Here is a 20,916-nt window from a genome sequence, read left to right as displayed (position 1 = left end):
CATCCTTTTCACTATACTAATAGTCACGTAGGCAAAATGTGCAGGCCAGATACACAGAGAAGAAGGAGCAAACAGAAAAGGAGAAACATCTTTATGTATTTGTCAATGTTTTCTCTTCGTTTGCCATTATAACAGTGAAAGATTTCCTATTGAGCCAGTGTAAGCATCACTGATGTGAAACATTTCATGATGATCTAGTAGGTCAGGGATAAGAATAATCTATATCCAAGATTCACAGTACAATAACTTATACAATTTTGCTTCTTTTAATAGCTCACAATACCTTTTATCACATAACATTTTTCTTCACCCTATGAATATTTCCAAAACAAATTTCAGCTTCCTTAGTGTAACGTTGCCTTTTTTTTTTTTTTAATTGTTTTCGCTTAAATTTTCTCCCTTGCACTAAGATCCCACCACAAAGATTGCTTAGCCATTCATATTTTCATTAGGGCTAAACAATTACTGGACAAATCCCAAACCATTTTACTGTCTCGGGACTGAGCAAAGGAGTTTTCATGTTCGCAAGACACAAGTTCTTGGCTTGGAATTACTAACCCTGAAAAAGTTCTTATCGTGTCATTGTTTCCTGCTCACTAATTTCACTGTTCATTTACAATCATCATGTTCCATATTGAACTACTTACACTCAAGAGAGAGATTAATTCTGCAGCCATGTGTTCAATCACAGTAATTTCAATTACTTGCACGCATCGCAAACAACTTTGTCCCATCTTTATGTCACTGAAAAAAAAGCAGTTCTTAGAATTCCACTATCCTTCCAGGAGGAAAAAAAAAGAGGAAAAAAAAACCTGCTGAAAATCACAGTTCCTGCCAGTTGCTAGAATGTGGTATTTCAGTCCTTATTCTTGCTAACATTATGCTGCAGACCATCAAGGTAAACATTTTGCAAAGGAGTAAAGGTAAAGTATCCCAGAAGCCTAAAATGGTATGTGTACAAGCTTCTCCAAGAACGGTATGTGAAACAGCACATGGAAAATGCAGGAGACCGAGCTCTTTGAACATTCTGTAGTACAAACTATTGCAGTATCAAAACACTGTCATTGTACCACCCTGGGAAAGAAATATTGTGGCGAATATCTAAAGATATCTAAAGACCAATTTAAGCTTGTTTCTTTTACTAGCTAAAATCATTGCTTCCCTCACATATTTCAAAAACAAATTATATAGGTTGCAGCAAGGGCAGCAGTTTCCCATGCACAAATCCTGAAGCTGGACAGAATCCCCGTTTAATATTACAGTTGTATGTTCCGAGTCACAGGAAGCTCAGGCTCACAAGTCCAGGATCTCTGCTATTTGTGAAGTTCAAAACAGAAAGTAGGTCTTCCCTCCCTCAGCCCTGAGCTTGCCCTGCTGGAACAGTGTGTTCGTAGATGGGTACTGGAAGAGGGATTTCAATCACGAGCACTAACTCAAGTAGGATACTTTGGACACTCACAGTTTTGCCGAGCACCACTTGCTTTCTCAACCAAGGATTTTCATAGAATCATAGAATCATCTAGGCTGGAAAAGATCTTTAAGGTCATCAAGTCCAGCCATAAAAGTAACACTGCCAAGTCCACCACTAAACCATGTTCCTAAGCACCAAATTCTACGCTTCTTAAATACCTCCAGCAATGGTGACTCAACCACTTCCCTGGGCAGACTGTTCCAATGCTCGATAACCCTTTCAGTGAAGAAATTTTTCCTAATATCCAATCTAATCTTCCTCTGGTTCAGATCGGGAAGGAAGAATGGCAATGTGGCACAGCTAGTAACAATGACTTTACAAAGTGGTAAGTAAGAAAACCAGGTGTGTTAAATACGTGGTAAGAAAACTAAACATATTAAATACAAACCTAAAGAAGCACTGAGCTGATATTTTGATTATCTGATGAAGTGCAGACATAGGAAAAAAATAATCATCTTTAAAGACTGAGCTTTTACCTCTATGTTTATTCTGTATTTACAGTTTCCTTTAAAAAGCCTCCAACAGGGCATGCTATTTATAAAATAACATTAATATAAAGAAAAGCTTGTCTAGGAGGCCCTATCATATTGCTGTAGCATTTTTTCTTCCTAAACAATCTATCATAAACCATTCTTCAAAATGTAAGTCTTCCTCAGAGTAAAACTAGTGACCAAGGATTACTGCATACTTTCAAAGATTGTTGGAAGGTCTGAACATGAAGAAAATCTTTTGACATCCATTGCAAAATGACCGCATATTTCCCAAATTTTTTGTTCCTTAGCAGAGATAAAATGTTGTATCTGCACACAACAATGGATACCTGAGGACGAAATCAGGCAGCCTGGTACCTGCACGGCAAGCCAGCTTTCCAACCCTTTTTATGGCCTTCATCTTTCAACACAGTCAATATATTCAGCCATTCAATCTGTTGTTGCGGTGTAATTTGTATGTGTTGACTTTCTTGTTCTCTGTGACATTTGCTTTTCCCTTCCTTTATATATTTTTCCTCTGTCATCCTAAAGCCTGCTTTACATAGCTGTCTCTTTCACTATGCCATAAAACCAGTTTTTTCTGTGATTCATTTATTTTATTTTTTTCTAAGTAGTAACTGCGTATTCCTATTTTATATAAGAAACTCACCACAAAAGATTCCCAATTACATTTTCTGGTGATGGCAGCAGATCCTCCTTTGTCCTAATCCATTTTTTCTTTTAATATAGCTGAAAATTTGGCCTACATTCATATTTTCGTCTGAGATAATACATTTACATCAATATTTCATGATGTAGTTGACTTGAATTTTAGATATTATTTGTTTAGTTTTGTCATGATTTAGCAATCATTAGTTCATCAGCATAGGAAAGCTAATAAGAAGTCTTACTGCTTGCATTCCAGTAGTAGCATGGACCATTAGTCGCCACCATGAAGTAATGGGAACATAACTGCCGCACTAACTCACTGAAAGAACTGTAAAAATATTTTGTAAGGTTGGCTAAAAGGACCGTTTATGTTCTTGATTCAAGGACTACAAGGTTGATGTTTAGAAGAATCTGTTAGCCAAATACAATATTCTAGAGCCATAACACAACTTCTAGAAAAAAATGTGTATGCTGTGCTTGGTGCCATCAAGTTTCTTGCTGTTGTAACCTATTAAAGATCTGTCTAAAAGTTTCTTTTAGCAAAATTAGGTCACTTGAAAAATATTTATGGTTTCTTGTATTATTGCAACCATTGGCATAACATATATAAATTTTCATTTATCAGCTCTAGAGCAATAGTGGATGTTTTACTCCTTAAACTGTAAGTCAAATATTTGCCAGTTGTTAAACTACAGCTCCTTGACATTAACCAATGCCATCTAGGATACCCTAGTCCTCTTCTATCCAACCATTAGGTCCTGAGAATACATAATATCAAGTGTTTTCAAGGTATGGCCTTAAGTTTAGGGAAATCATATGACAAAAGACTAACCCTTAGGCTATTTGAGATAAAATTATTGGCAAGCACTCTTTCCAACAACAACAAAAAAGCAGATTTTTTTTTTTTAAGCAATGCTCCATTTAAAAAAAAAAATAGTACACATGCAACCTGAGTAGGTTCAGAAGGTATCAGTTCAAACCAATATCAAGTCCAAATATCCTGTTTCAATGATAAAATCTTACATTCATTTCTCCTCACAGAACTTCAGTTATTAATATTTTGGAAGGAGATCTAAATCAATTTCAGGGAGATCTGAGAAGAGAATGATACTAGTTAGTATATCCTGTAGTTGTTCAACCTTACAAACTAGTTCTTCCCTGAAAGGAAATCAGAATGACATGACTTGCCATATAGAAACTAACTATTTGACAGATGAGTCATCATGTCATAAGAATGAAGTCATCCAAGTCATGCATTTACTAATCTTTCCAGAGTTAGAGAAGCAGCAAGACTGTGAAAAAAAATATGGAGGTAAAATAATAAATCAAAACTCTCCTAGAATATTTGTTCCTTAAATACCAAATACTGTCACAGATATGATACAATTTCAGAAGTTCTGTTGCTTTCAGTTCCCATTCCAACTTTGTGAAGATTAATTTATTGTAAACTTCTCTGGCTTAGCACATATTTTTCATGATGGGCCTCATTGTACAACTTTGGAAATACACAGCCTCATAGTTTAGAGGTCATCAAGTTTTGTTCCCTCTTTCACGTCTATACCAGTTTGTCTTTATTAAAAAAAAAAAAAATATCTTCCCCAAGTGAAAGAAAATTTATTTAAGATACACTCAAAAAAAAAAAAGTTGTAGGGAATCTAGACTAGAGAAATAATGATTCCCTAGTTTCATAGTTTCTGACTCATTCAGCAGGATTTTCAAATTTTTCACAGGCCCCTGGGCAATGGAAGATTATGCTATGAATTATGCTATGAATTTGAGGCATGATCTTACAGACTACTTACTTTCCTATTTGAATACTGGAAAAAAAATCTGGCCACACGCAGCTACAGTAATTTTTCACCACCACACACACAAAAACACAACCACAGCTAACAGTACTAACTGAAAGAAAAATATAGGAAAGCCAAGTAGGATAGAGACCAGTTGTTAGTCAACACAAACAGTCAGCTTTTTGGGACTTAGGCTAGGGAACGGACACCTTCCCACCATGTTTTTAGAATGCTTCTGCCTTAGCAAATAAATGCATCATGTTCATTACCTGCTTGAATTTCTACCTAGGAAACACTGGCAGTGAAATCAGAACTCACTTGTTCCCAAGAAGGTTGTATGAGAACTACTAGGAACTTATCAGCTTGTTAAACATTCTTGTACCAATAAAGTCTTATAACATCTTTTGTAAGCTGAAACCCTCCCAGTGCTTCATCGAGTTGCTTCTGCTTCATTGCACTTTTGTTTATAACACAAGGCTGTATTTTCAAGTTGCAACTGTGTCTAGAAACTCCAGACAAACTAATAGCAAACCAAGCAACACAGAACACTCATTTAAAAAAAAAAAAAAAAGTCACCAGATTTTATGGGGGAATAATTTAGAAGAAAAACACTGTAATGTCATAGAAGTTCTAGAAGAGATGTGCAACAAGACTTAAAATAACACATTTCTGCTATGAAGCATGCTATATATTTTGTAGTATTTGTGACTGAATTTCTACAGATCAAAAGCCAAATAGCACCTGTGAGAATCACAGAATGATAGGGGTTTGAAGGCCCCTCTGGAGATCATCTAAGTCCAACCCCCCTGCCACAGCAGGTTCACCTAGAGCAGGTAAGATGACACTCCCATTGATAGCATAGACCAATTTTCCCTGTCTCTGCCACTTCATATTTATTGATATTTTACCAAATCCCTGATAGGTGTGGCAAGTGTTTCTTTCTACAAAGAAATACATAGAAGCAGCACTTCCCAAAAAACTAACCAAAGCCTGTGTTACTCAACACAAGGTTATTTTTTTCAACACCCACACAATATTTCTTCTGCAACATAGAAGACCTGCTTGCTATTTCATGGACAAGATAAAAGCCTTAGGAGTTGTGGACCATTTCTGATGGCCTATCCTTGCAGGGGACGTTCTGCAGGTCTGTTTCAGCAACAGAGTTATAAGAGTCCTAAAGAAGTCCACAGGACAAGCTCTCGTATGGGACTGCAGCTTACTCCTTGTGTTTTGCTGTCAGCCTGGCACAGTTCTGGCACACTGGAATTGGTCCTCCCCAGTACAATGCACAGACATAACTCAGAGCTGGCATATCTATGCCAAGATCCATTCCCAATGCAGACAGGCTGCACTAGGTTTGGCTTCCTCCCATCCTCTAAGGCTATCCCAAACAGCTTTGCACCCTAAAGCAAACCTGCATGTCCTCGTACCAAACAGTTTTCAAGCTACGAAGACATGTGTCATTTCAGAGGCTTGAACTCAGCACTTCTGCCCTGCACTACATTTTAGTGGCAGAGAGGCTCTGCATGGGGCTTGCAAGAGATTTATGGCAAGTACTACATCATCCAAATACCTCTACGTTGTGATACCTGGCATCAGTTCCCTAGGACATCTCCTGACTCCATTTCACCTGGAACAGGCGTAGGCTCAGATTTCTTCAGCCTTGCAACAGAAAAGCAAGCAAGTCAGCAAGATTTGCCCCTCCTTCAGAGATGCTTCCCTCATTCCCCACACCAGTTTTCACCTACACCCTCAACATACATGAAGGATGACAGACTGTATGTTCTGTTGTCGCTCATATTTCCTCCTGCTTCATCTGTGTCATGAACTTTGTCAGGTGTCAGGCAAACTATTGCAGTTTTGCACTGACCAACGCAGTTGCCTTTACTCCTGTCACCAGATCAGCTATTCATCCCCTAAAGGAACAAACACATATGTTTGTTTTGTCCTTTTCTCCATCAATTGGGTTTTTAGCTGTTGAAGCACTCCTAAAACCACATATAACAAACTGAACTAATTTACTAAAAGCCTTAAGGCACAATATCAGCACACATAAGAAATCTGCCTATAAGAAAACATATTCACCACCTGCAAAACAATCAAAAACACTGCCAAAACAAACAGGTCTATTCTATCAAAGAAAAAACATGTAAGCTCCAGCTACACGCTTATACTGAGACTAAGCACAGAGACTGGCCAGCCAATACTTTAAATGCAAGCATGGAGAATACATAAAAGTTTAGAGTGCTTCTTCCTTTTAATAGGAGTTTTAAAGAGAAATGGTTTCCTTTTCCCTCCAACCAGTACCTGAAAACTTTCTGTCCTAAAACAAAGGGGGAAAAAATCCCAAACATTCATAGAAAGGAAAACCTGCCACCCATCTTCAATAACACAAATAAAGCTTGAGATTTAAAATTTAGCTGAGAGCCTCTTCAGTGTTAGCTTAGAAAAGAAGTCTCTGACAAGCTCTGCTCCACCTAGCACCAGCTAATGATGGAAGGTTTCCTGGCTCCAGACAGCTGTCTCTGGTCACAATGGAAGTGAGGAAGATGTACTTGCCCCACGTCCTAGAATCATAGAATTGCCTAGGTTGGAAGGGACATAATGCTGGCAAAAAACATCACTAAACTATATCTCTAAGCACTATGTCCACCCATCTTTTAAATACCTTTAGGGTATTTAACCTCAACCACTTCCCTGGGCAGCCCGTTCCAATGCTTAATAACCCTTTCAGTGTAAAAATATTTCAGTGTAAAAATTTTTCCTTAGAACCTCCTTTCAGGTAGTTGTAGAGAGCAATAAGGTCTCCCCTCATTCTCCTTTTCTCCAGGCTAAACAATCCCAGCTCCCTCAGCCACTCCTAATAAGGCTTGTTCTCCAAACCCCTCACCAGCTTTGTCGTCCTTCTCTGGACACACTGCTCCAGCATCTCAATGTCTTTCTTGTAGTGAGGGGCCCAAAAGTGGACACTGTACTTGAGGTGGGACTTCACCAGTACCAAGTACAGGGGGATGATCTTCTAGCACATCTGACTGAACCTGCCACAGCTTGGCATTACTGGGGTATCGACTAAATTTAAAAAAATTAATATTGATTTTATTCCATTTTTCACAGCCCCACTCAAGGGCTTGTTTCCCTAGGTTCTGCCAAGTACACAGCTCTGCTTTCTACATTAAGCAGTTTTTAATACTGTGCCATAGTAATGAAGGTTCTTAACACTGATCACTGTAAAAGGCAGAAAGAATAATGTGCTACTAAACGCTAGAAGGCGAGGAATAGGGATGAGGAAATAGAGGAAAACGTAAAACAACCCATTTTACTGGGAAGTGCAGAGGGTAGCTGGTAAGAGAGGCCAATGCCAATCCTGCCTAATGCCCCAGCAACTCTACCCTCAGAGCTCCCCAGCAGCAGCACAGACTCATCACTGCTGCAACTGGCAGAGCAGGGAAGCCTATGTGCTCGCTGCTACATGGTGCCATATGAATGTGTGCACATTTCTACGGTTGCTTTGACAGAATAGACCTACCCGCTTCTGACACAATCCACACAGCACGCAGTCATTGCCAAATGCTTACGCAACATTATCAGCCTAGTTACTAATAGAAAGGTCATTTCTGTTTGACAAAGATAAAATCAAAGCTGGTTTTTAAGTGTAAGTGAAGGGAAATGAAGAAACAAATATACCTTTTCTCTTCCTAAAACCAACCAGGAAAATAAAAGACATTTGTAACAGCATGATTTATAGATCACTTTTCCTTGCTTTTCTCAGGGGAAGATCGGAAATAGCCACAAATAGATTTATAGACATACTAACCCATTTAAATGTTAAATTGCAATCCAATCTGGCATGAGCTAGAACATTAGTGTCTGGCTTTTCTCTCTCTCGACACCCCACACAGCAAAATCTTTGTATTAGAATAAAATTGCTTTTCTGCTGGTGACAGGGAAGGGAGTTTGGGTGGGCTTTTTTTCCTCTAACACAATGCCTAGGTTTTCCATTGGCCTGGGGAACCCTGAGGAATTAACTTTTCAGTGATTTGCCTCTTCCCTTCCCATGAAGAGTTCTGCCATAGTTGCTCTAATCAAAAAGGCTTGGATGAGCAAGTATCATCAATTGCCTTGCTTTGCTCAGGAGTCATACTTCAGTTCAGAAAGTCTCAAGGAATTAAGGTAGGTGTGTCTGATCAAGAGATCATTACAATGAATGGGAGACCACTCAAAAGGTCTGTCTCTTATATGTGGTTCATCACGTCTCATAATACTTGTCTTCCCGGTATTTCATACCTTCAGTCACTTCTATGGGTCAAATCTTTTAAACAGGCCCAGTCTCCCGTAATGCACAAAAGCACATGGCTTTGCAACAGGTGACAAAGCACAAAGCTCATCACTCCAAGGGAGTACACAGGGCATTAGTAAAGAACACAGGGACATAAATTACAACTCCCTGGATAAACTGTGGAACTTTATGTCATTAAAACTCTACATTGCATCTACCTAAAGTTAGCAGTTCCTTTCAGGTTTTCTAGAGAGAAACCTAAATATTTCAGTGAAAGTGTCAATGAAGCAAAATTCTTTTACAGCTCCTCCCTGTACTTCATTTAGGAATTCCCGGCTGACAGTGGAGGTCATGGAGGGTAGATTGGATGTGTTATCTGGGAAGCTGCAGCTTTCAGCATCAGCTTTCTTACTAATCTCTGGTGAAGCATAAAATGCAGATCAACAAAGGATTCTAATACCTAAACCAGCAGTCATGAATCCTGGCGATGACACACAGATGAAAATTGTAAATTATAATGAATAACAAGTGAGCATGTAAGCAAAAAATCATGTCACTATGAAGTCAAGAACCTCAGCACATTCCTCGATAGTTTGCTTAAGCAATTTCATCAGGTCATCTTTTCTGCTGTTGAGGGATGCATTAACTCAGCAATAAGTGGGTGGCCATTTAGATGTGATTAAGAACATGCTAGCCAGCAGGCAGAAGATACACCCATTCAACAAGTAAGCCTTACAATACTCTCCAATTGCTTTTCCACCACAGCACCATCTGTATCAAGATGGAATAAATAGCTTATTAAACATACCACAACCCACATTTCCTCATCAGTTCTCATAGTGTTTCCTATTAAATTTTTCTCCTGTGTCTCTCAAAGTTGAATCATTCCTTTCCACTGTCGTCCTGCTTGCCATTTTACCTGGTGTTACCTGTCTATTAGAGGACATCTCTCACCCATGGAGATTCTTCTGCTATCAGAAATGCTATACTGGCACTTCTGTCACCCCCAAAAAAACAATAAAATACAAAAAAAATGCATTGATACATTGCAGCTACCTTGAAAAAAATCACCCTTAAAGAGACATTACACTTAAAAGTAAATAAAAATTCATTAAAATTAAAATATAGGTAATATAGTTTCAAAAGTTTTATATGAATGGACAGAAAAACGAAACACTTCCCTCTTCCTTCCCTTCAGTCCAGTTCAAGAGGTTTGTCTCTTCTTGTGCCAGCTACCTTAAAAGCTATTTTGAAGTTAAACCTTCACACAGAGATTATTTCCACTCTCTTTCCACTCTCCCCTTGCTATTCACTGCTCCCACTTTGCATAGCTGAGTGAAAACATCTCCCATCCTGGCAGGAAACAGAATCTGTAACTGTCCTGAAGGTTACTAAGCTAGAAATAAACAGTTTACACTTTGCATGGTTATGCAAGTGGAATAAACATAGAATTCCATTTTTCATCTCAAAATGGCAAAACAGACATGCATGGAATTAGCGCTGCCTGGTTTTCGTTGCTCTTAAGTGAAGCTGCACAGTGGTAAACAAATACTCAGGGGCAGATGTGTTTCAAGTGACTGATCCCAAGTCACCATGAAAACTGTTATTATCTTTATTGCTTTGTAAACATATATACTGTAACCATGTGTCAAAGATGTTGAGAGGGCTAATTCTAATAGAAGAAGAAAAGAAGAATAAAAATGTCATTTTCCATCTTAACAGAAAGTACTGGAGCTGGAGGGGCAGAAACCAGTCATGCAGATAAGCAGGACCAACTGGCCTCTTTTGATGAGGTGGATGAGGAAGCACTAATTTAAAAACCCAAGGTGAACAACACAACATCTACAAATAACTTGAAGGTGCTGGTGGAGGTGCCAAGTCTGATCTCACCACCTGGAAGTTTTCCAGCTTCTGAACCAGCCCAGAGAGGTCTGTCCAGAAAGCTCCGAAAGAGCAGTCAACCATCAAAACACACACATACCAGTTATATCAAGGATAACATAGCTGCAAGGCTTGCTCTTTAGAAAGCTGTGTAACATTTTGTTTGTGTATTCATTGCAAACTGATGGAAAAACAATGTACCTTTCTTTTTTGATGATTTAACTTGATACGCCCCACCTTTATAACTGAAATCAATTTATTAAAATAAAAGTCAATGGAACATTCATAAGCATAACAGAACCCTTCCAAGAATAAAAATAATGTTTCTATTTAATTCCTTGTGAATATGTCCTTAACCAGTGCCAGACAAAACATACCATTGTGTTAGCCAAAAGGAAATTAATTGGAGAATTAAAATCCTTCCTATTACCAGAATGCAAGTCATTCTAATTTACATCATTTGTAAATTAATTAACAGAGATATGCCATCACTTACAACACCAATCTACTTAACAACAAAACTTCTCTAGTCCTGTCACTAAGCCATCTCCCAACCATTGTAATTAGCTCCCAGTCAAACATACTCGCTTCCATTCAACATCATACTTTAGAAAAGCCTGACTCTGTGTACTTTGTGACTAGAAGTATGCTCCCATTTCTAAGGGTACAAAGAAGAGCTGATAGGAAGAGGGAAAAGAGTGAAAAGAACATTATTAAAGCAGTTCAGTCAATATAGTAGACTTAAGACCTAATCTATTAGATCTCAGTCTGATCAGCACACAGGGAGGATTGCTGGCTTTTTTTCCTGTGGGAACTTGCACATGGGCAACTACTGTAGAAGAAGTATCTTGTCTGGTAATATTATTTTACTGCCATCACCTAAGAAAAAAAGATTTTCGCATATTCCCCATGTGAGGGGATCAGTTCAGGCTACCAAGACGGTTAGAAATCTGCCCTGCATAAGCCAACTAGAAGGAAAAAACAAACAGTAACTTTTACAGGGACTTGGCTGAAGGCTGAAAGACTTAACAAGGGCAGAAATAATTTATTGTTATTTATTGTAACAAGATTGTCCTAGATCTAGATGCATTTTTATAATGGAAGTTTCATAATACTGCATTTACATGAAAATTTTACTCTTTCATGAATATTTCCAGTCTTTGCTGCAGTCTATCATCGGATTAGCTAATAAACAGGTCTGCTTCACTCACTATAGCTTTAGACTGAAAACTTCACAGAACAGCTTATATGACAGAGCTGTGGTCATGAATCATTTAGTGTTACTATTATAAGCCGTTTCAGAACTTATTTGAATATTTTAAGCCATAGCCTGAAATTTGGTGCAAGATTCTGGAATCACACACAGATATCTATTCATATGTCATGTCACTGAAAACCCTTTGTAGTTACTGAGCAGTAATAAAAATGTTAAATAGAAAATGAACTAAGCCTAGGTAGGAAAATAGTTGAGGCTGGTGAGCTTAAGAAAAGCGGACTATATTTGAACACAGTAATTGCAGCTCTTCATTTTATCAGCATTAGTGAAACTGTTGCATAATAGACTGAGAACAGGGCTTCAAGAACATGGCAGCAATACAGAGTGGTCCTGGAGGATTTGTTGGTATGAATGATGACACACATTTTACATCGCCTTATCTTATGTCTGACAGCTAATGAAAAGGAGACCCCAGGCTGAATCCCAGCACAAGTTAGAGAAATTTTAGGATTATTTTAACTAGCACCAGAGGATGGCATTCCAGTTCACGATCCTTGCCCACAGTGTACGATAACGAACCTAGACTCTCACCCACACCCTGGAAAATTCATCTGGAAAAATGAAATTAGCGTGCTGAAGATCGAAAGATATTCGGATAGAAAATCTGTTACTCTTAGGGGTAATTTAAAACCCCATATGTTTGAAAAATATTTCACAGCCACCAATTCTGCTGTTGTACAGCTGTATTTGTAATAAGTGTTTTTAAAGAAACTAAATGCTTTTATGTTGGTGTGTTCTGGAAGCCAACTTTTTTATTTTATGCATTTTCTGTTCAAAGCCTTATGCTTCTCCAAGCATACAAAAAAAAAAATCCCTCCAGAACTACAGAATTATTTGGAATTATAGTATTTTTTTCTTTATCAGAAATGCGTACACAGGTATGACACAATATTTTCAGGGTCTAAGAGGAGTTTGAAGATTTCACACATGTCCAGTGCCACACTGTGAGACAGTTTAAAACATCACTTTATACATGGAGAAGAACTACTAAATCTAAACAATCATCACATAACTAAAGTTGTGAGACAGTTCTCTGAAATAAGCCCAAAAACACTGGGTAGGCAACACACACTGTGTGATTTTGCTACTGCAATCCGGACAGTGGTTACTTGATCATAAACCAAATTGCAGGCATCAATCAAAAGTTTCTTAAAACGAATTTACCAATACAACTAGAAAGAAAAAAAAAAAGGAGCCAAAAAACATTTAAAGCTTGAGGCCTGAGATGGCTAAATTATTATCACAAAACCTACTACTAGCACCTGGCAAAACTGAATTGGCTGGGCCACAGTGCTATTTATAGCCTAGGCACAAGCTACAGACCAGTTCTGAGAACAGACAAGCTAACTGTATACCTTTGCCCAGTTTTTAATCAATACAGTGACATCAACTGAGACACATCCCTAACTGCAGTGGACATAACCTAAACTGTACCGTTTCAAGTAGTGGTAGAATTTAGTCCATTCTCAAAAAAAACATCAGAAGGCGTCTGAGGAGAGTAATATAAAATATGTCAGTAATAATCCTATGAGAGCATTGTATTTGGAGGAAGCTCTACAGAGAATGACATTCAGCTTTGGTTTTGTGCATTTGAAGATCATTACTATATTGCCATACATGTCAGACCATACAGACCATGCAGTCATACCAGGGATTCCTCAAGGAAGATTACTTGGGAGTACTTAGAGCTGGCAATTGACACTTATAGTGCTGGCAATTTTTTCATGGCCTGCTCTCACACACCATCCTTCCCTTGAGTCAGGGAATATCTATAGTAGCACAGATAAAACCTTCTCTTCAGCCTACCACATCATATTGTACTCGAAGGAATTTCCCAAGGACTGGTCTGCGCAACCAAGCTGCAGGCAACTTGCACAAAACACTTGTAGTGGATTTCTAACCAGAGCTGAGATATTGGACTCTTCATTAAATATGAAAGATTATCAGTGCACTACACTTCCTTAGCAAAAAGTTACACTGTATTTAATTAAACTATTTCTGTTGTCATCAGCAGCATCTACCACTTTGGTTGATAAGTAATATTATTTCACTTCCACACCATTTGATCATTTTTACTTGCAGCCTTTTCAATCATCTTTGAGAGCACTCCAGATTTTTTGAAGGCTCCATGAATTCCCAAAGGTCCCATTTCACCCCAAGGACCCAGCAGTAGTAAGCATACAGAACTGACCGGTACCTACAAATCTGCCACGGAAGCCAATATAAGTCTAAGATGCATTTATTGCTTTTGTAATAGGGGTTGATCCCTGAAGCATATTCTGAGCATTTGGACCTGAAAAATATACTAGAAGGATCACTGTTTGCCAGCAAAATATCTTTTAAAAAAATGAAATGCTTTAAAGCATTCATTGTTTTCCATGTGTCTGTGATTACCTGTACCCCCAAGCTAAAGAAAGTCTCAAAGAATAAATAAGTGTCTAGACGGGATTCACTTGCACACTTGAAAAGCATGTTCAAAATAAAACTATTTCTAGCAGTGTGTTAATGTGCTATAATTTGCAGTCAATTTCTAGAGCAGGATGCCTAGCTGAAGTTTCTACTTCAGAGCTCTTCCAGTTAAGATGTGATGATGAAAAGGATTTGTGCATATAGACAACTCGTAGGCCAAGAACATTCGAGAACACCCCTGTCCAAGCATGTTCCCAGTAAAGCTACTTGAATTTACATGCTCATTTATAAGTTGGGGAATCAGCTCATATTAGCATCCAGTTGCCTCACGACACTTTGTGCCTGAGGTAGAGAAGGAATTGGAGCTTCTTCCTGACACCTCTCCTGATGAAGCACCCAAGATTTGAGAGTCTCTGTGGAAAGTAGAGTGGCCTCCTGAATGGAATAAATGGCAAGGACGGTTCAGTTAAACTGTTGAAAGTTTCCAACATAAACTTGAATCAATATTATTTGAAATGAAAACCTGCACCCATGTCCAGGCACTTACTAGCTGATAGATGCCAAATGGGAGATACACTGCAATCGGGAGCATGCAGAGTGACACCCAAACCCACGTAAATTCACATAAAGTTTGGAATGAAGATGCAGCAATATATGTCTTCGGCACAGGTTGTGTAAGTATGCCCGTGCTTTCCTTACTACCCACTTAAAAAACACAGATCCAGGATGTACCTTTCTGGTGACTTACACTGATCTATCTGGAAGTTCTACTGTAAAAAACTTATAATAAAATATAAAACAGAAGGTTTTAATGAATGAATGACAGCTCAGGAGAAGTCTATCATTTTAGTCAGAACATACTACATATCCCTGAAAACACAGAGCGAACTAAATAGCATCACACACACAAAAAAAAAATCAGACTATGCTTAACAGAATATCAGGATACAGCGGTTAATCGAGTCAAAATCTTTTGGAAAGAAAAACATGCCCTTTTTTGTTCAGTGGTTACAAGGCATCAGGTCCATACTTGGATGCCTTTAAAGGCACGCAGAATGAGAGGGGCTATAACACAGGAATGCATCACCGACAATCTCATGCTACAGACGGTTAGTTTCAAGAACCTTTTGTAGTTCAGTTCATTATTGAAGCAAGATTTGATTCACTGTGGGAGTTGAAAGCCTTTTTTCTGAGCACAGTCCACATGGGATCAAGAAGTACCACCTGAAGAGAACTATTCCCTGTATGTGTTCATCAGTTTGCAGGACAAGGAAACAGACTGTCTTTGCAGAGGACATCAACATCACCAAACAGCAGCTTTTTTAATAAAGCAAAGCCCAGTTCCTTGCTTCCTCTCAAAGAAGGGAGATAATCCCTTCCCCAATCAATTAGAGCTCTAAGCTTTCTCAGCTCGCTTTCTCTGCCTCAGATGGATCTTATAATATGGCTGTATGTGCAGATTGTAAGGCACTATGGAATTCATTAATGAGCAAGTTGTGCCACAAAGATATTGTGAGAGGAAACATCTCAAAGGAGGAAACATCAAAAGTTAATACAGCTGACAATTAGATGGGCAAGGGCAGTCTAAATCTGGCATGAAGAAAATTTCAGATAGGACAAAACTCCCCCAAAACTTTGAAACAGAAAAGGGTTGGGGGGGAGTGCAGGTGGGACAAGACTTTCTCTAACCACCAAAGTCCAGATTTACAGTTGGAACATCACTTAACATGTCATTTCAGCTTCTTCTGTGGGAGGTTTGCTCTAAGTGCAATAAGACTGAAAAAGTTCACCAATCCTAACCATGGGCTGTACACTGGCATGAGCAAAGAAGCACAAGCCTGAGAAGTTTCTGTGTCCAAATAATCTTCTGTGCCTCCGTCAGTGCCACATTTGGGGACAATTACCCCATACACCCCACATGATGAGTTTATCCCCTAATTTGGACTATTTCCTGAACTCACACATATATCAGAAAGCTCAAAAGCTGCAGAGCAATTGTAACTCAAGGTATATAAAACATTAGAACAATGGCCATTTTTGGCATTGAAGAGCCCTAAACTGTAAAGGAAAGCAGCAGTTTTGAAGTCAGACAAATTCTAACGTTCAAGACATTTTAAGCCAATCCTTGTTCTCTGCCCATTTACTCTGTTTTCCAACTCTGTAGCTAGTAAGGTGCCTTTCATCTCAGCCCCTTTAGAGGTATCCTGCAGTCATAAAGTTATTAAACAAAAAGACATCTAAGACAATTAGTTGCTAATGTTAAAACAGACAGTTTTCTGATTCTGAACACTGAAGCTGTTTAAACTGGCAAGCCTCCCAGCCTGCTTGGATAGATGAAGAGATTTGATTCGTATTTCCCCTGTATTCCTGCATATTTCCTCAAGTTCACGCACACTTTTGTCCTCTAGCTACCTCAGCCTCACTCCTTGTTGTCACAGTACTTCAGTTGTGAACGCACGGCTTTTTTTGTTCCTCTTTGATGCTGGAGGGAAAAAGTCCATTGTACTCAAATTCTGCAGACCCTTATGAATTTTTTCCCACCTTCCTGCATGTCTACAACGTGTGTATTGGACCAACAGTTGTAGGATTTCTGTAACTTTCAGGTAGCATCTAAAGTAAATAATGAGAAAACAAGTTTGTTTTCACACATTGATGCTAAAAGATAGCATTGGTTGATCTTGCAGCTCACGGGGAAAAGGGATATCAAAAACCTTCGTAGATTGGGACTCCTGTCTCCACTTCTGCTGGGTAAAGTGTTATGAAAACTGGAGGATAAAAGGAATACCAAGTGTTATAGCCTACATAATAGGAACATCCAGGATATGATTTGACACTCAAAACTCACGCATACATGTGTCTTCAGCTATCTGTGTGACCTGACAGCCTGAAGAAGAAAACAAATCTTTTTCCACATTGAAGTATACACACTCTTCAACCACACATGCATGCACAGTTAGAGTTACAAGGACTTTACCACACCAATCTCAGACCTGGAACTTGTTCTGAGACATTCTCAATATTCATCTGCATCAAGAGTACCAGGTCTCACAGGACTGGATGAATTCTGATTAACTGTGTTTATAATCTTTAATCCTGCAGGACCTTTATTAGTTTCCCAGAGAAGTCAGCAGAAAGTAGCAGCATAGATTTAGGAACAGACTTCCTTATTCCTTATTTAATTTTTGGTTGACTGCATAAATGCAATACTTGGAGTAGTCAAACGCCTGCATAAGAGGATCCAGAAGACAGACATGTTTGCTGAGGACAAGCTAACTCTGTCAGCGTTCCTGCTTTTTAAGAGCTTAGGCCTAAGACACAGGTAAACCAGGCATTACCTGAAAAACAGAATAATGTAGGTAAAGGATTTGGAGGATACTGTTAATTAGTTATCAGTAGAAGCTAAGGCTGATAAAGCTGCTGAAAAATTAAAGATCTTTCATAATTATCAAATTATTCAAGACACATTCCAAGACCACCTAACTCCTCAAAACTGCATTTCTGTGTAATAGTCAGAGAGAGGTTTGACACTGCTTTGAACAGTGCCTTCTGTCAGCGCACAGATTTACACCTGAACAAATTTCTCTGATTTTATCAGTTTCTCTGATTCATCAAAACCCTCTCTTCATATGAAGAATGCCAACTTTACCACGTGGAAAAGCCAAACAGACTTGGCAAATTACAGTATCCTTGCACAGACTCTCAGGTAAGTTTTCAACTAAGAACTCAGGGATAAATTAAAATATATCCTGATTTTATCAATGAAAGGAGTAGTTGCTGCTTAGCACTGTCCAACTTCAAAACACCAGACCTTCAAAAAGGGCATTCCTCAACCACAGCAGTGTCTGTATTTGTCATTAGCCATTAGATAGGCTATGGCATATAGCTACAATCAGGGTTCAGATTTTCTTGAGATGGCCCACTAAGATAAAAAACAGTAATGGGACACCTCTTCAACAACAGCAGCAACAAGATTCTACATTAGCTCTACTTGGTTTGATAGACTACTGGAATTCTTAGTGGCAAAAGAAATAAAATTAAAGGCCTTGATATATAGGAGCAGATTAGTATAGGAGATCCAGGCTCATGGTAATCTGAGCTGCAGCTTTACAAAAGACTTTCTGTGGTGCTACAGGGCATAACATCAACACCCACAGTGGGGCAGGGTTTAGGGTACACTCGGTCAGACGTAATTACAGATCAACCAGTTTAGGAGTGACGATATTTCAAGTACAGCTATGATGCACACAGCATCCACAGCTACAGGCTGCGTAGCCACCACAAAGCCAAAGTCTCAGTATGCATTTTGCCAAATATGTTCTTTAGCGACATGTTAAAGGTTTAAATTCAACATAAGAGCGCATCAGCATAAAGAGGCAGTATGTACTTGAAGATTTTTTTTTCAATGTACGAGAAGCTGACAATGTATCAATTGGCAAACAATCATAATAGCATCCAAATTCAAGAAGAAACAATGGAACAACTATTTGAAAATAGAAAGTAGAACCTACATCTACTGATTTTCTATCTTCAAGCTTCCTCACTTCAGATACATGACTTGATGTACCAATAGCTTTTCACCTCAAGTAAGCTGTGCTTGGCTGTTGACAAACCCTTGACCTCCAAAATCCAGTAGGATTTTTAGTACTTTACTATTTCTGTAAAAAGAGATCTTAATGTGTTTCCAAAAAATCCCAAAGAAACCCACTATATATACCAGCACTATTATTATTATTCAAAGTTCTCTTTGTTTGACAGGCTACCTCTCCTTCCCACAAGCTGATCACTTGAAGCTTCTTATCACATTTTCCTATTTGCTAAAGGCCCCTCCGTGCATTTTAAGTGGACAGAAGTAGAAAGAGGCGCTGTCTCTTACCCTTAGTAGTTAATAGGATGCCCTCAGGGAGTCTAAAACACAGATTTTAAAAGAGGATAAATGCGCCTGAGCTGCCAGAGATGGTCTGAGCAGACATATAGCAAGACTGCTGAATACAGCATTTGAAAGCATACTCTTACACCACAAGTAGCTACTATATTCTTCTAGACTCATTGTCCAAAGATGTAAGGAGAAGTCACTACAGTTAGTTCTCTTCTACTCCTGAAGTGGTCAGCTACACAAGAAAGCCATAGTCAACTTCGCTTTTCAATCTCTGAATAATATAAGCGGATTTGGGGTCAGTACATCTCCTGTTGGTTTCAGCAGGCACAAGATTTTACCCTTTACATCACTGTCTTTTTGTGGTCTGTTTTTAGCGTCACACCTATTCCCAAGGGTATCTTTTTTCCAGAAAGATTTTAAAAAACTTTCTTTATGCAAATACATTATAAACCCTTTTAGCTAGTTCATATAAACGGGCCATTTATTTGAGCTTGTTCCTCTCTTCTAGCATGATCATTGGATTTGCTAATACTAATTCAGTAACTAAGTTATCACGTCATCAAAAAGAAAAGTATCACTGACTAGTTTACAATCTTTTTTAAAGCCCTAGGAAAAAAAAGCCTGATAAAAACATACCCTTTGAAAATTATAATGGTGAGAATATTAGTTTTGTATTTCATGTAAGTCATTTACTATCATTTGCAAAATACTATGAAAGACAACCTAACTGTATAGCTACCACGTTGTTTTTTCACATTTCATTTACAGTAGCTTTCACAATTTTTTTATTTCATTACTTAATGGAAAACTGTCTATGACAGGTTCTTCCAGTTTAGTATACACAGTCAATCGTCTCTGAATAAATTAGGCACAAATTATTGTTAACAGAGGATCAAAGGAACACATATTCAAGGTGTTTCATAAAAGTTGCATATTAAATAGTTAATAAAGATTCAATCTGAGAAGTCACCATGAAAAATACTTGCATAATGTGACTGAAACAATTAAGTCATGGGTTTATACACTTACCTTATGTTTATAAATGAGGTAACATTTCTTAAAAAACTTTATGCGAAGAGATCTATTCTGTTTCAGACTAAGAACCTCAGTTATCCACCCACATTTTTATCCGATTCTGCCATGAGACTGCTCACCCCAAAATATTACAGCATATGGACTGCAGTCCTTAACAGAGGCTCTGGCCTAGTGCATGCTGAAACTACTGAAACCCAAAGGCATCCACTGTAGCATCCACTCTCACCTTCCACTGACTGCAAGAGAACCCAGCATACCCTTGAGAAGTTTGTGTCCTGAACACTTTTAGTGGCAGACATTCCATGATCCAAAGACAGATTTTGAAATATTTTCCTTCCCTTACCATTATTTAGAGATGAGATTATAACTCTGTCCTAACCCGAAAATAAGGTGACACAACAAGAGCCATATTCCCAAGAAACAACATATTTGCAGAAATGTTTTTATGATTAGTTCTATTTAAACTGAACTTAGCCAGAGAATCAGTGGTGATCCAGAATTAAGCTGAGGCTTTTTATACTACAGGGGAATGACTTTCCATATCAATATGTTAAATTGGATTACTTGCAACCTTTTGACTGGGTCACAAGAGTATAAAGAAGGAACATTTCTCCTAAGGTGCCAGTCTAACATTCACGAGATGAGAGCACCATGTCTGGTGATGCTGTGACTTGACATAGACTCCTGGTTAAGCCTGTTAACCTCTCAGCATCACTATCTATAAAAGAAGAATAACACTTCCTAGAGTCAGAGCGAAGTGGCA

This window comes from Rissa tridactyla, chromosome 4, assembly GCF_028500815.1.
Source record: "Rissa tridactyla isolate bRisTri1 chromosome 4, bRisTri1.patW.cur.20221130, whole genome shotgun sequence".
Lineage (NCBI taxonomy): Eukaryota > Metazoa > Chordata > Aves > Charadriiformes > Laridae > Rissa > Rissa tridactyla.
Note: the sequence above shows the minus strand (reverse complement) of the source record.